Source organism: Microchirus variegatus (assembly GCF_963457635.1).
Source record: "Microchirus variegatus genome assembly, chromosome: 7".
NCBI lineage: Eukaryota > Metazoa > Chordata > Actinopteri > Pleuronectiformes > Soleidae > Microchirus > Microchirus variegatus.
In genome coordinates this window covers 28,844,448-28,857,156 of record NC_139808.1, presented here as the reverse complement: position 1 = coordinate 28,857,156, position 12,709 = coordinate 28,844,448, and positions in this window count along the sequence as shown.

Genomic DNA, 12,709 nt, shown 5'->3' with positions numbered 1-12,709 from the left:
AGTCAAAGTTATGATTCATTTTATATCATATTAGTACTTTTTGCTCAGGTGTGTTTATATAGTTGGTGAACATCTATTTTATTTTCATCAGATTACCTAGGCTGTGCTAAAAAAAAAAATATCGTAGTATAGTATAGTATAACGTCATAGTATAGTATGTCGTCCAAAAATGGTCAAAAACGTCATAGTATAGTGTGTCATCCAAAAATGGTCAAAAACGTCATAGTATAGTGTGTCGTCCAAAAATGGTCAAAAACGTCATAGTATAGTGTGTCGTCCAAAAATGGTCAAAAACCTCATAGTATAGTATGTCGTCCAAAAAAGGTCAAAAATGGTCAAAAACGTCATAGTATCGTATGTTGTCCAAAAATGGTAAAAAAAGTCCTACTATAGTATGTCGTCCAAAAATGGCCAAAAAAATCATAGTATAGTATGTCGCACTTTGCATGACCTGAGTCGACGGTTTGTGCTGTGGGCAAAATTCTTACGCGTTCTGAAAGCTGAGACGTTGTGATTATCATAGTCATTTCACCTCGTGCTAGTTCAGGAAGCCAAAGAATCAGCGTCTTTGTCGCCAGACAGGAGAGTGTGGGAAGAACACCTGTGCATAGCTTCCATTTTTTGGCCTGTTTTTGCATATTGAGAGACGTAGTGTTTTCATATATGAAATTTCGCACGCAAAATCTGTTGTTTGTGTACAACTGTGCAATGTTTAAAGGTGCATTATGTAATATATCTTAAACAAATGGCCATAAAATCCTCCTAATATGTCACAGAGACTCAGGAATAATGTTCATATAACAAACTGAACTCACCAACAACAACAGTACAGACAAAATATTTGCATTAAAACATTTTTTTGCAGACTGCAAATCATGTTTTGGCGTCATGTGGCGCCACCTACAGCCGTCTACCAATCATTGCAGTCAGTAGAGTCTCAGCTGCCGAGCAACCACGGGTTGCCAGTTACATCAGAAAACGAAACATAAAAGACCTCGGTATTTTGAATTTGAGTGTAGTAACCGTTTTTAGCCACATTCTTACATATGACGCCTTTAAATTGTTAAAACATACAGTTAATTGTAGCTAGCTGCCAGATATTGGAAGAAGATATTCGGGAAAAATGGTCAATAGCACGTTGTTACATGACGTTCTCTGGTCCTTTGGTGGTTAAAAATAAGCAAATACTTTGAAATTTGCAGTCTGTCTGTCAGTTGGTTGCAATCTGTCAATTATTTTTTACAATTGATCGATCTGTCGATGATTTTCTCGATGAATCGATGAATCGTTTGGTCCATAAAATGTCAGAACATTTTTCAAAAAAAACAATAAGGAAAAAAGACCTGTACATAGTTTCCATTGTTTGGCCTGTTTTTGCATATTGAGAGACAAAGAACCATTGAGAGACTGACAATTTCAAAGCATTTTTTGCCTATTTTAACCATCAAAGGACCAGAGAACGTCCTGTAACAAAGTGCTGCATGTTAAAACACTGCTTTAACAATTTAAACAATGCAGATTTACACACGAACAACAGGTTTTCGTGTTCGTCTCTCGATGTTTCTTTGTCTCGCAATATGCAAAAACAGGCCAAACAATGGAAACTAGTTACAGGTGGTGTTCCCACGCTCTCCTGTCTGGCGACAAAGACGCTGATTCTTCGGCTTCCTGAAATAGCGCGAGGTGAAATGACTGCGATAACCGCACGTTTGCTTTGACGCGCGACTTCTCAGCTTTTCAGAAAGCGTTGGAATTTTGCCGATGGCACATAATGCGAACGTATAATCAGCTCTGCTCTTAACGGACGGGGAAAAAACAGCGACACAACAACACACAATTGTCGAATCGATTTGGCCTTTAAAAATACTCAAAAACAACTTCATAATACCTCAAACGCAGACAAACGTTGCCCGAACATGCAACACCACAGTGCGGTACAGTGGCTTTGAAGGTTAGACTCATATAAACTGCACGAAATTGGTGTAAAATCGGTGTCCGTGCACCGTTACACTGTTTTAGTGACACTTTGGCGTGTTTGTGTGCAATGGTTGTGGTTGTGTGAACGAGTGCGTTATGTGCTGCACATGTTCTGTGTGTTTGTGCACAGGAGACTGGGAACGGTTATGAAAACAGCCTTACACCGAGCACAGCCCCCCCCCCCCCCAGATCACAGGTTACAGCCCTAGGGGATTGTGGGATAGGCCAGGGCCACCGTGGGGGCGTCTATGTACGCGATATTATGTATGTTTGTGTGTTTAAGTGATGCTGTAGTAAAGCGGAGCAAGATGTTTTCAACACTTTATTCCTTATTACAGTGTTTCCCAATCCTGGTCCTCAGGGAAAACTGCCCTGCCATGTTTTAGATGTTGCCCTGATCCAAAAACACCTGATTCAAATAAGGTTTTTTGTTTGTTTCAGCTTTTGTTAATGTTTTTTTAAATGTTATTCTCAAACTTTTGTCTTTTTTTCTGAAAAAAAACTTGTAAAAAACAGACTGCAAAAATTATTTTGTATAAACAGACCACAAAAAAGTAGTAAAAACAGACCCCGAAAAAAATATTTTGTATAAACAGACCCCGAAAAAATAATTCATAAAAAGTCTCAATATAAACTGTCTATTATACTGTGTATATATATATATATATATATATATATATTAGATATAAATATACATATATATATATATAAAGATACTTTCAATATAAGAAGTAAAAGTGGATCCTTTCAGCAGCGTTTAAAAGATGAAGGGGAAAGCTACGTCCAGCAGATGGCAGCATTTCCCAAGATGCAATTCAACAACAACAAAAAAACTTTATTAGTCTCCGTGGAGCAGTTCAAAACACACAGGGCAGTTAGGTATGAACACAGGTGTGGAGTTTATCTCTGTTTCAGCTCAGTGTTTTAACGAGGACATGAACGTTCATTCATTACAGGTGAGGCTGCTCCTGCACACAGCGACACCGAACTTGAAGAGCGCGGTTTACTTCCCGTGACTTGGTACGGTCCACTCCGCCCCCCGGTGTGGATGTATTTAAAATGTTCCACTTAGTGTTTATCTTTCGGAGCTTCAGAAAAGCAGCAGAGAGGACGAGGAACAGCGCGGACAAACATGTGGTAACTCAACGACACACAAACACACATTTCTGAGTGTTTCTGTTCTCACTGTTGCTAACGTCCGTTCACAGGTGTTTACATTACACCTGCTGCTGCAGCTAATGTGACGTCACTGCTCCTCCGCATGACGAACCGTGCACGTGTGTTGTCAATGCAATTAGTCAAAAAGTGTCTTCATACTGTCGAAAATGTCCTAGTATATCATGTCAACAAAAACTGTCCAAATATAAACTGTCAAAAATGTCCTGGTAATTGACCAAAAAAGTCCATAAAAATGTTTGTCCAAAATTTGACCAAAAAAATGTTAGTCCAAAATTTGACCAAAAGAAGTCCAAAAATGGTTTGTCCAAAATGTGACCAAAAGGTCATACTTTAGCATGCTGTCCAACATTTGACCAAAAAGTCAAACTATAGTATGTCATCCAAAATTTGACCAAAAGAAGTCCAAAAATGGTTTGTCCAAAATTTGACCAAAAAGTAATAATATAGCATGTCGTCCAAAATTTTACCCAAAAAAGTAAAAATAGAATGTTTTCGTCCAAAATTTGACCAAAAAGTCATACAAAAGCATGTCGTCCAAAATTTGACCAAAAAGTAATAATATAGCATGCCGTCCAAAATTTGACGAAATAAAGTTTTTAAAGTGTCGTCCAAAATTTGACCAAAAAGTCATACTAAAGCATGTCGTCCAAAATTTGACCGAAAAAGTTTTTAAAAAATGTTGTCCAAAATATGACCAAAAAGTAATAATATAGCATGTCGTCCAAAATTTGACCAAAAAAAGTTTCAAACATTTTTTGTCCAAAATTTGACCAAAAAGTCATACTATAGCATGTTGTCCAAAATTTGACCAAAAAAGATTTTAAAAATTGTTCAAAATTTGACCAAAAAGTCATACTATAGCATGTCGTCCAAAATTTGACCAAAAAAGTTTTTTAAAAATGTTGTTCAAAATTTGACCAACAAGTGGTATTATAGTATGTCGTCCAATATTTGACCAAAAACAGTCAAAAAACTTTGTCCAAAATTTGAACAAATAAAGTTTTTAAAGTGTCGTCCAAAATTTGACCAAAAAGTCATACTATAGCATGTCGTCCAAAATTTGACCAAAAAAGTTTTTAAAAAATGTTGTTCAAAATTTAACCAAAAAGTGGTACTATAGTATGTCGTCCAAAATTTGACCAAAAACAGTCAAAAAACTTTGTCCAAAGTTTGACCAAAAAGTCATACTATAGCATGTCATCCATCCATCCATCCATCCATTATCTACCGCTTCCAATCCAAAAAAAAGAAAAAAAATGTTTTTGTCCTAAATTTGACCAAAAAGTCATACTATAGCATGTCGTCCAAAATTTGACCAAAAAAGTTTTTAAAAAATGTAGTTCAAAATGTGACCAAAAAGTCATACTATAGCATGTCATCCATCCATCCATCCATTATCTACCGCTTCCAATCCAAAAAAAAGAAAAAAAATGTTTTTGTCCTAAATTTGACCAAAAAGTCTTATTAAAGTAAGTCCAAAATTTGGCCAAAAAAGTTTTTAAAAATTGTTCAAAATTTGACCAAAAAGTCATACTATAGCATGTCGTCCAAAATTTGACCAAAAAAGTTTTTTAAAAATGTTGTTCAAAATTTGACCAACAAGTGGTATTATAGTATGTCGTCCAATATTTGACCAAAAACAGTCAAAAAACTTTGTCCAAAATTTGACCAAAAAGTCATACTATATAGAATGTCATCCATCCATCCATTATCTACCGCTTCCAATCCAAAAAAAAGAAAAAAAATGTTTTTGTCCTAAATTTGACCAAAAAGTCATACTATAGCATGTCGTCCAAAATTTGACCAAAAAAGTTTTTAAAAAATGTTGTTCAAAATTTAACCAAAAAGTGGTCCTATAGTATGTCGTCCAAAATTTGACCAAAAACAGTCAAAAAACTTTGTCCAAAGTTTGACCAAAAAGTCATACTATAGTATGTCATCCATCCATCCATCCATCCATTATCTACCGCTTCCAATCCAAAAAAAAGAAAAAAAATGTTTTTGTCCTAAATTTGACCAAAAAGTCATACTATATAGCATGTCGTCCAAAATTTGACCAAAAAAGTTTTTAAAAAATGTTGTTCAAAATTTGACCAAAAAGTCATACTATAGCATGTCGTCCAAAATTTGACCAAAAAAGTTTTTAAAAAATGTTGTTCAAAATTTAACCAAAAAGTGGTACTATAGTATGTCGTCCAAAATTTGACCAAAAACAGTCAAAAAACTTTGTCCAAAGTTTGACCAAAAAGTCATACTATAGCATGTCATCCATCCATCCATCCATCCATTATCTACCGCTTCCAATCCAAAAAAAAGAAAAAAAATGTTTTTGTCCTAAATTTGACCAAAAAGTCTTATTATAGTAAGTCCAAAATTTGGCCAAAAAAGTTTTTAAAAATTGTTCAAAATTTGACCAAAAAGTCATACTATAGCATGTTGTCCAAAATTTGACCAAAAAAGTATTTTAAAAATGTTGTTCAAAATTTGACCAACAAGTGGTATTATAGTATGTCGTCCAATATTTGACCAAAAACAGTCAAAAAACTGTCCAAAATTTGACCAAAAAGTCATACTATATAGCATGTCATCCATCCATCCATTATCTACCGCTTCCAATCCAAAAAAAAGAAAAAAAATGTTTTTGTCCTAAATTTGACCAAAAAGTCTTATTATAGTAAGTCCAAAATTTGGCCAAAAAAGTTTTTAAAAATTGTTCAAAATTTGACCAAAAAGTCATACTATAGCATGTTGTCCAAAATTTGACCAAAAAAGTATTTTAAAAATGTTGTTCAAAATTTGACCAACAAGTGGTATTATAGTATGTCGTCCAATATTTGACCAAAAACAGTCAAAAAACTGTCCAAAATTTGACCAAAAAGTCATACTATATAGCATGTCATCCATCCATCCATTATCTACCGCTTCCAATCCAAAAAAAAGAAAAAAAATGTTTTTGTCCTAAATTTGACCAAAAAGTCATACTATAGCATGTCGTCCAAAATTTGACCGAAAAAGTTTTTAAAAAATGTTCAAAATTTGACCAAAAAGTCATACTATAGCATGTCGTCCAAAATTTGACCAAAAACAGTCAAAAAACTTTGTCCAAAGTTTGACCAAAAAGTCATACTATAGCATGTCATCCATCCATCCATCCATCCATTATCTACCGCTTCCAATCCAAAAAAAAGAAAAAAAATGTTTTTGTCCTAAATTTGACCAAAAAGTCTTATTATAGTAAGTCCAAAATTTGGCCAAAAAAGTTTTTAAAAATTGTTCAAAATTTGACCAAAAAGTCATACTATAGCATGTCGTCCAAAATTTGACCAAAAACAGTCAAAAAACTTTGTCCAAAATTTGACCAAAAAGTCATACTATATAGCATGTCATCCATCCATCCATTATCTACCGCTTCCAATCCAAAAAAAAGAAAAAAAATGTTTTTGTCCTAAATTTGACCAAAAAGTCATACTATAGCATGTCGTCCAAAATTTGACCAAAAAAGTTTTTTAAAAAATGTAGTTCAAAATGTGACCAAAAAGTCATACTATAGCATGTCGTCCAAAATTTGACCAAAAAAGTTTTTAAAAAATGTTGTTCAAAATTTAACCAAAAAGTGGTACGATAGTATGTCGTCCAAAATTTGACCAAAAAGTCATGCTATAGTAAGTCCAAAATTTCACCAAGCCTGCGGGCACCTGGTAGCCCGCAGGCAGCCAATACGGTGCCCGCGGGCTCACTTCACCTCACTTGCATGTATCCGTATGATCGCTCAGTAAAATATCTTTGATATTGTTTATAAAAACTGGTAATCGTTAGGAGTAAGCACTGGAATGAATGTGTATGCAGTTTAATGCATAATATTAATCATTTAAATGGTAAACAAAAAAAATAAAATGTTAATGTGGTAGCCCTCCATATTATTTTTTACCCTTAAGGTAGCTCTCATCTCAAAAAGGTTGGTGACCCCTGCTATAGCATGTCATCCATCCATCCATCCATTATCTACCGCTTCCAATCCAAAAAAAAGAAAAAAAATGTTTTTGTCCTAAATTTGACCAAAAAGTCATATTATAGTAAGTCCAAAATTTGGCCAAAAAAAGTATTTTATTAAGACAATTAACTCACTAACCTGATCCCCAACCAAGAACTGGAATAAATGAACATGATTGTTCAGTGCATATGATTGTGCTTCCTTTGTTATGTTGTGAAAACAATAAAAAGAATGTTGTGCAAAAAGAAAATGTCTTCAGTAAAGTATGTTTTCAAAAAATGTTAAAATGCAATATAGCATCAAAACTGTCAAAAATGAGTATCTAGTGTTCGAGACAGTCCAGGTGTTTTACAAGCATGATTGTAGGACGTGTTGATGCTATTGTGGATGTAAGATTGTTCAAACTAAATTCACTATTAAGTTAAGGTTACATCATAAATCTAATGCTTTAAGTGAATAACGAATAAAAACAAAGCAGTGACTTAAAGTAAACGAGTAAAAAGACACATTGGGCAACACACTTTGTGTACAAGTGAAATGTTAACAGACTAAAGCCTTGTCTCTGTATTTATAGAGTAGGAGGTCCTCCACCCTGTGCACTTCATGGAGGAGGAGGAGCTAAAAACAGTGAGCTATCCCTTTAACGGAGAAAACTAGTGACGCTCACACAGTTCATGTGCTGATCGTGTTTAAGCAGCAGTTACTAAACAAACACCTGGACCCAAAAAACCTCATTTTAGTGAACAGGAACCCTTTACCACCTCTAGGAAGCCGGGGACTGCCATGTTGTGGACTGGAACAATGCCTCAGGTCGTGGAACCAAACCCGCCGGACTGGAACGACCCTGCAGTCGTGGGACCGAACTTGCTGGACCTGGCGCAACGGTGGGTTTGCGCCAGTCCAGCAGGTTCAGTTCTACAACTGCTGGGTTGTTCCAGTCCGGTGGGTTTGGTTCCACAACCGTGAACCCAAAACGTTGTGAAAAACCACAACCTGGCAACCCTCGCGCTGCACGCAGCCCCAGCCGTTGTGGAAACCAAACCTGGCAACCCTCGCGCTGCACGCAGCCCCAGCCGTTGTGGAAACCAAACCTGGCAACCCTCGCGCTGCACGCAGCCCCAGCCGTTGTGGAAACCAAACCTGGCAACCCTCGCGCTGCACGCAGCCCCAGCCGTTGTGGAAACCAAACCTGGCAACCCTCGCACTGCAAGCAGCACCAGCCATTGTGGAAATCAAACCTGGCAACCCTGACCAAAAAAAAAGTTTTTTTTCACCAAAACTAGCTTTTGTACAACCCAACCTGGCAACCATCGCCCCCCCACACATCCATCACCACCTTGCACACCTCAGCCCCACACCAGTGACCCATTACCCTCACACCCTCACACCAGTGACCCATTACCCTCACACCCCCAGCATACGTTACCAATCATCCTTTCGCACAACCTCGTCGTGGAACCGAACCCGCAACCTTGAGATCCGAACATCGCCCCCAGTCTTGGTCGAGGACAAAGCCACTGCGCCACCGACTTGTTGTAAGTATAAGTTTTTTCGTCCCCTTTCAATCGTAACTTTGCACGTTGGACTTTAAAAATATTAGTCTTTGCGGGATTCGAACCCACGACGTCAAAACTTGACAGCAGCGTTCTTACCCACTGAGCCACTGGTTCTGACATTTGTACATGTTTTCGGCGAGCTATGGCTGTTTATATTGACTCTTAAACTAAAAGAAAGCATCACTGTGGGATTCGAACCCATAACCTCGGGGATGTGAGTCATCTGCTGACAGTCTGAGCCACTTATCCAGATGCTTTCTCACACATTTTCGGTAATCATAATTTTTCTGTTGTGGTCAGAGTTTCTTTAAGTATTGACATTTTTTCCAAAACTCTCTGGACTCTACAATATCGGACTATTGTCAGGTGTTCAAGTTTCAAAAAGACAAAAAGACAAACAGTTTAATTCTGGGCTTTTCTGGAATCGAACCCCAGTCTCCCGCTCCATGAGCCAACGTCAAACTCATAGAGCTATGCAACGTAACAAGGAAATTTTTTGGTTTTGTTTTATTTGTTTTTTCCGTCTGTCATATTGGTATAGGTGTTCAACAGTGTGATGACGCAAATGTTTATAATTCAATGCAATCAGTCAAAACCTCTTTGAACAAGCATCTGCGTGATAAGGCTCAGAGAAATCACATGGTTGTGGAACAGAACCTGCAAACCTCGCTGTTGTGGACCGGGCTAAGACAACCATGGGCGACGCTGGCCCCTTTTTAGGGGTGAGTCAGTGTGTGTGTGTTTGTGTGTGTGTGTCCTGCCAGTGACCAATGATGGACGTACGACAATTGTTGTTGTGTCAAAAATACTTTTATTTGTTATTATTATTCATTTCAAACCCACAATGGAGAACACAGCTTCTCCTGTGAAGAGAGTTCAGGTTCAGACTGGTTGTTGCTCGCAGCGACAATACATTATGCTAATTTAAGCTAATCGCCTGCTTGCGCTAGCTTCACATTTAATCAAATGTTCCACCTGAAAATATATAATAGACACAGTGAATAGGGCTGAACGATATGGACAAAATGTCAAATCTCGATATTCATGCCAGATATCTCGATATCGATATCGATATCGATAAGATACGATATGACTACAGGTTCGGTGAAAACCAAGCATTTTTCAGAAAAATAAAAACATTATACAAAAGACTGTGGAAAGTGCAGTTTTATTGATGAGAACTCACTGCCAGTCATCAACATTAACATAAAGTCACCAAAGAACAAATAAAAAATCATTTTTCATCATCATCACATTTTTTACTGCAGCTCCACTTTAATGTTCGATGCGTTATCAGTCATCACGCAAACCTGTTGGTCCTCCTTCAAGTCCCAGTGTGCTAACCGTTAGCAGCTAACGCAGCTCTCATCCTGCGCTATATTATCACCTGTATGTTCCCCGGGGAAGAAGGACTTCTGCAGACAGCGGGTCCTGAGTTTGTTGTAATAAAACGGATCGTTAAACTGATGTTAGGTTCGGTTGTCCGGCTTGACCACAGGTCCGTGGTTGTGGCGAAATGATCAATGATTTATGTTTTGGCACAAAATCGCCTCGCAGCAACAATACATTACGCTAATTTAAGCTAATCGCATGCTTGCGCTAGCATCACATTTATTCAAATAGCCACCCTACAGTATGCAATAGACAGTGAATATCACGCACAGTAACTACAGTACATAAATTAAATTAAATTAAATTAAATTAAATTAAATTAAATTAAATTAAATTAAATTAAATTAAATTAATTAATTTAATTTTAATTAATTTAATTAAATTAAAAATAATTAAATTAATATGCCAGGAAGTCGTTTTTTAACTTTGAAAAGAGCCAGACCTGTTGCTCCTCGCAGCTATGTTATGCTAATTTAAGGTAATCGCCTGCTTGCTCTAGCTTCACATTGATTTAAAGCTTATAATGAGCATATTTTAGCACGGTGCACACATATGAATTTAACCTGTTTGTTGGCGTGTGCACATTGTGTTTCACATGGGTAGATTATTGTGCACCTGTGTGTGTGTGTGTGTGTGTGTGTGTAGACACCCACCTGCGTGACGGTAGCGGTATCCTCATGAAGGTCTTGTACGTCCTGAGTTCTCTGTGCAGATCCATGAAATGTTTCTCCTTCCTCTTCACCATCCAGGTGAACTCGCCATGTTTCAGCTCAATCTTGAACACGGCCGGCAGAGACTACGAGATGAGAGCGGGGATTAGATTTGAACAATTTCTTTACGTACGGTTATTTTAAAGCACATTTAACGAGGGGGATAAACTCAAATTATTATAACCAGTTGATTTAAAGACGACAACAGTAACTGTTAGAGAAACAGAATCATAACAGCTCTGTGAGGCAATACTATCAGACCTGACTGAGGGAGCATTTCTGTGCATACAGCAGCAACACAGGTAGAATAATACTTATACCAAGCTATCATTTATTTATTATTGTCTGTTTTTTTAATGAATTAATAGATTCATTTTGCATATTTATTGCATAAAGATGTTTATATATTAGCGTGCCCAGCGCTAGTTTATTTTATTGTTTTTTTTTTTCATTTAACACGACCTTTAATTTCACACTGAAAAAAAACAATCGTGAGATGATTTCAGACAAACAGCGACAACGACGACGACGAATAATAATAATAATATTTGACTGTAGGCGCGCTAACGGCGCTAAACGAGCTAATGCAGCTAACGGAGCAAACTGGTAAACGGTGCTTGGACTTCTGTGTCGCGGCACGTTAACATGCCGTCACATGCGTCTTTTTCCGGTCTATCTTCATGGAAGCGCATCATGTGTTAACCTAGTGCCCAGCACTATTATATTCTGAACTATTTATCTTTCCACATCAAAACAAACTTTTATTTTGAAATCCTGTGCAATATCATCATATATATTATTATTTCCGCCCCCAGGTCATTTGACTTCCTGCTTTACCTTGTTGACGCTGCGGTTCTGCGACAGGTTAAAGCGGTCCTGAGCGGTGGTGAACCTCTCCACCTCCAGGATTCGGACGGTAATGGGCACAGTGGAGAGGTAGACCTTGGCGCTGGCCTCCTTGAAGCCCACCGTGGCGTACACGGCTGAAAACGGGATACGACAGTCCCCTAGGAGAGAGGAAGAGGAGGAAGGATGAAGGAGGCTTGTGTAGGTAGGTGTTTCTTGGAAGCTCGGGCTGCAGAGTGGGCTGCAACAGACTTTTATGCTTTTGCTCGTGTGGAGAGAGTGTTGAGGTCAACTTTTTTCTCTGGTAAAGTTTGTGAGATCTAAATTAAGTAAAGGAAGAAAAACCACCTTCATGCACGTCCACTGTGAGATTCCTGAGTGAAGCTCAATACATTAAGCTTTTTTCCTCTAATTTTCAACCTTCTGCCTATATATCCTACATTTTATAATTGATCTTGTCATTTTGTAATGTTTTTTTAATTTTGTATTTATGCATTTATTTTTTTATTGTTATTGTTTATTTTATAACTGTTTATTTTTACCTCAACTTTCTGCCATGTTTCTTTTAATTGTTATTCTATGGTTTTATGTTTTTAATTCTAGATTTTAATGTTTTGACCTGTAGCACTTTGAGATGATCAAATGTAAAGTGCAATATAAATAAAATGTATTATTATTATTATTACATATTACATATACAGGGATTCTACAAAAAAAAACCCAAGATTATAATTACAAATGTATGGTTTCTTGCATATACCATATATTAATTAATTAATATATGTATTAATTTAATGTTAAAACAAAAAAACAATAGGGAAACACCCGTATTTCTGTACCGTGCTATGTAATTTGTCCCTCATGGAAAAAAATTGGAATAAATAAATAAATAAATAATTTCAAACAGTCCTTAAACCTCACTTATTTACTTTGTGAAATCCTCTTTTTTTCCACAGTGAGATCTTTCCACATACGCCTCGCAGACTCACCTAAGTAGTTTGCGTCATAGTCGTTCTCATCTCCTTCCCCGATATCCAGCTCTGTGGCGTCCAGGCTCT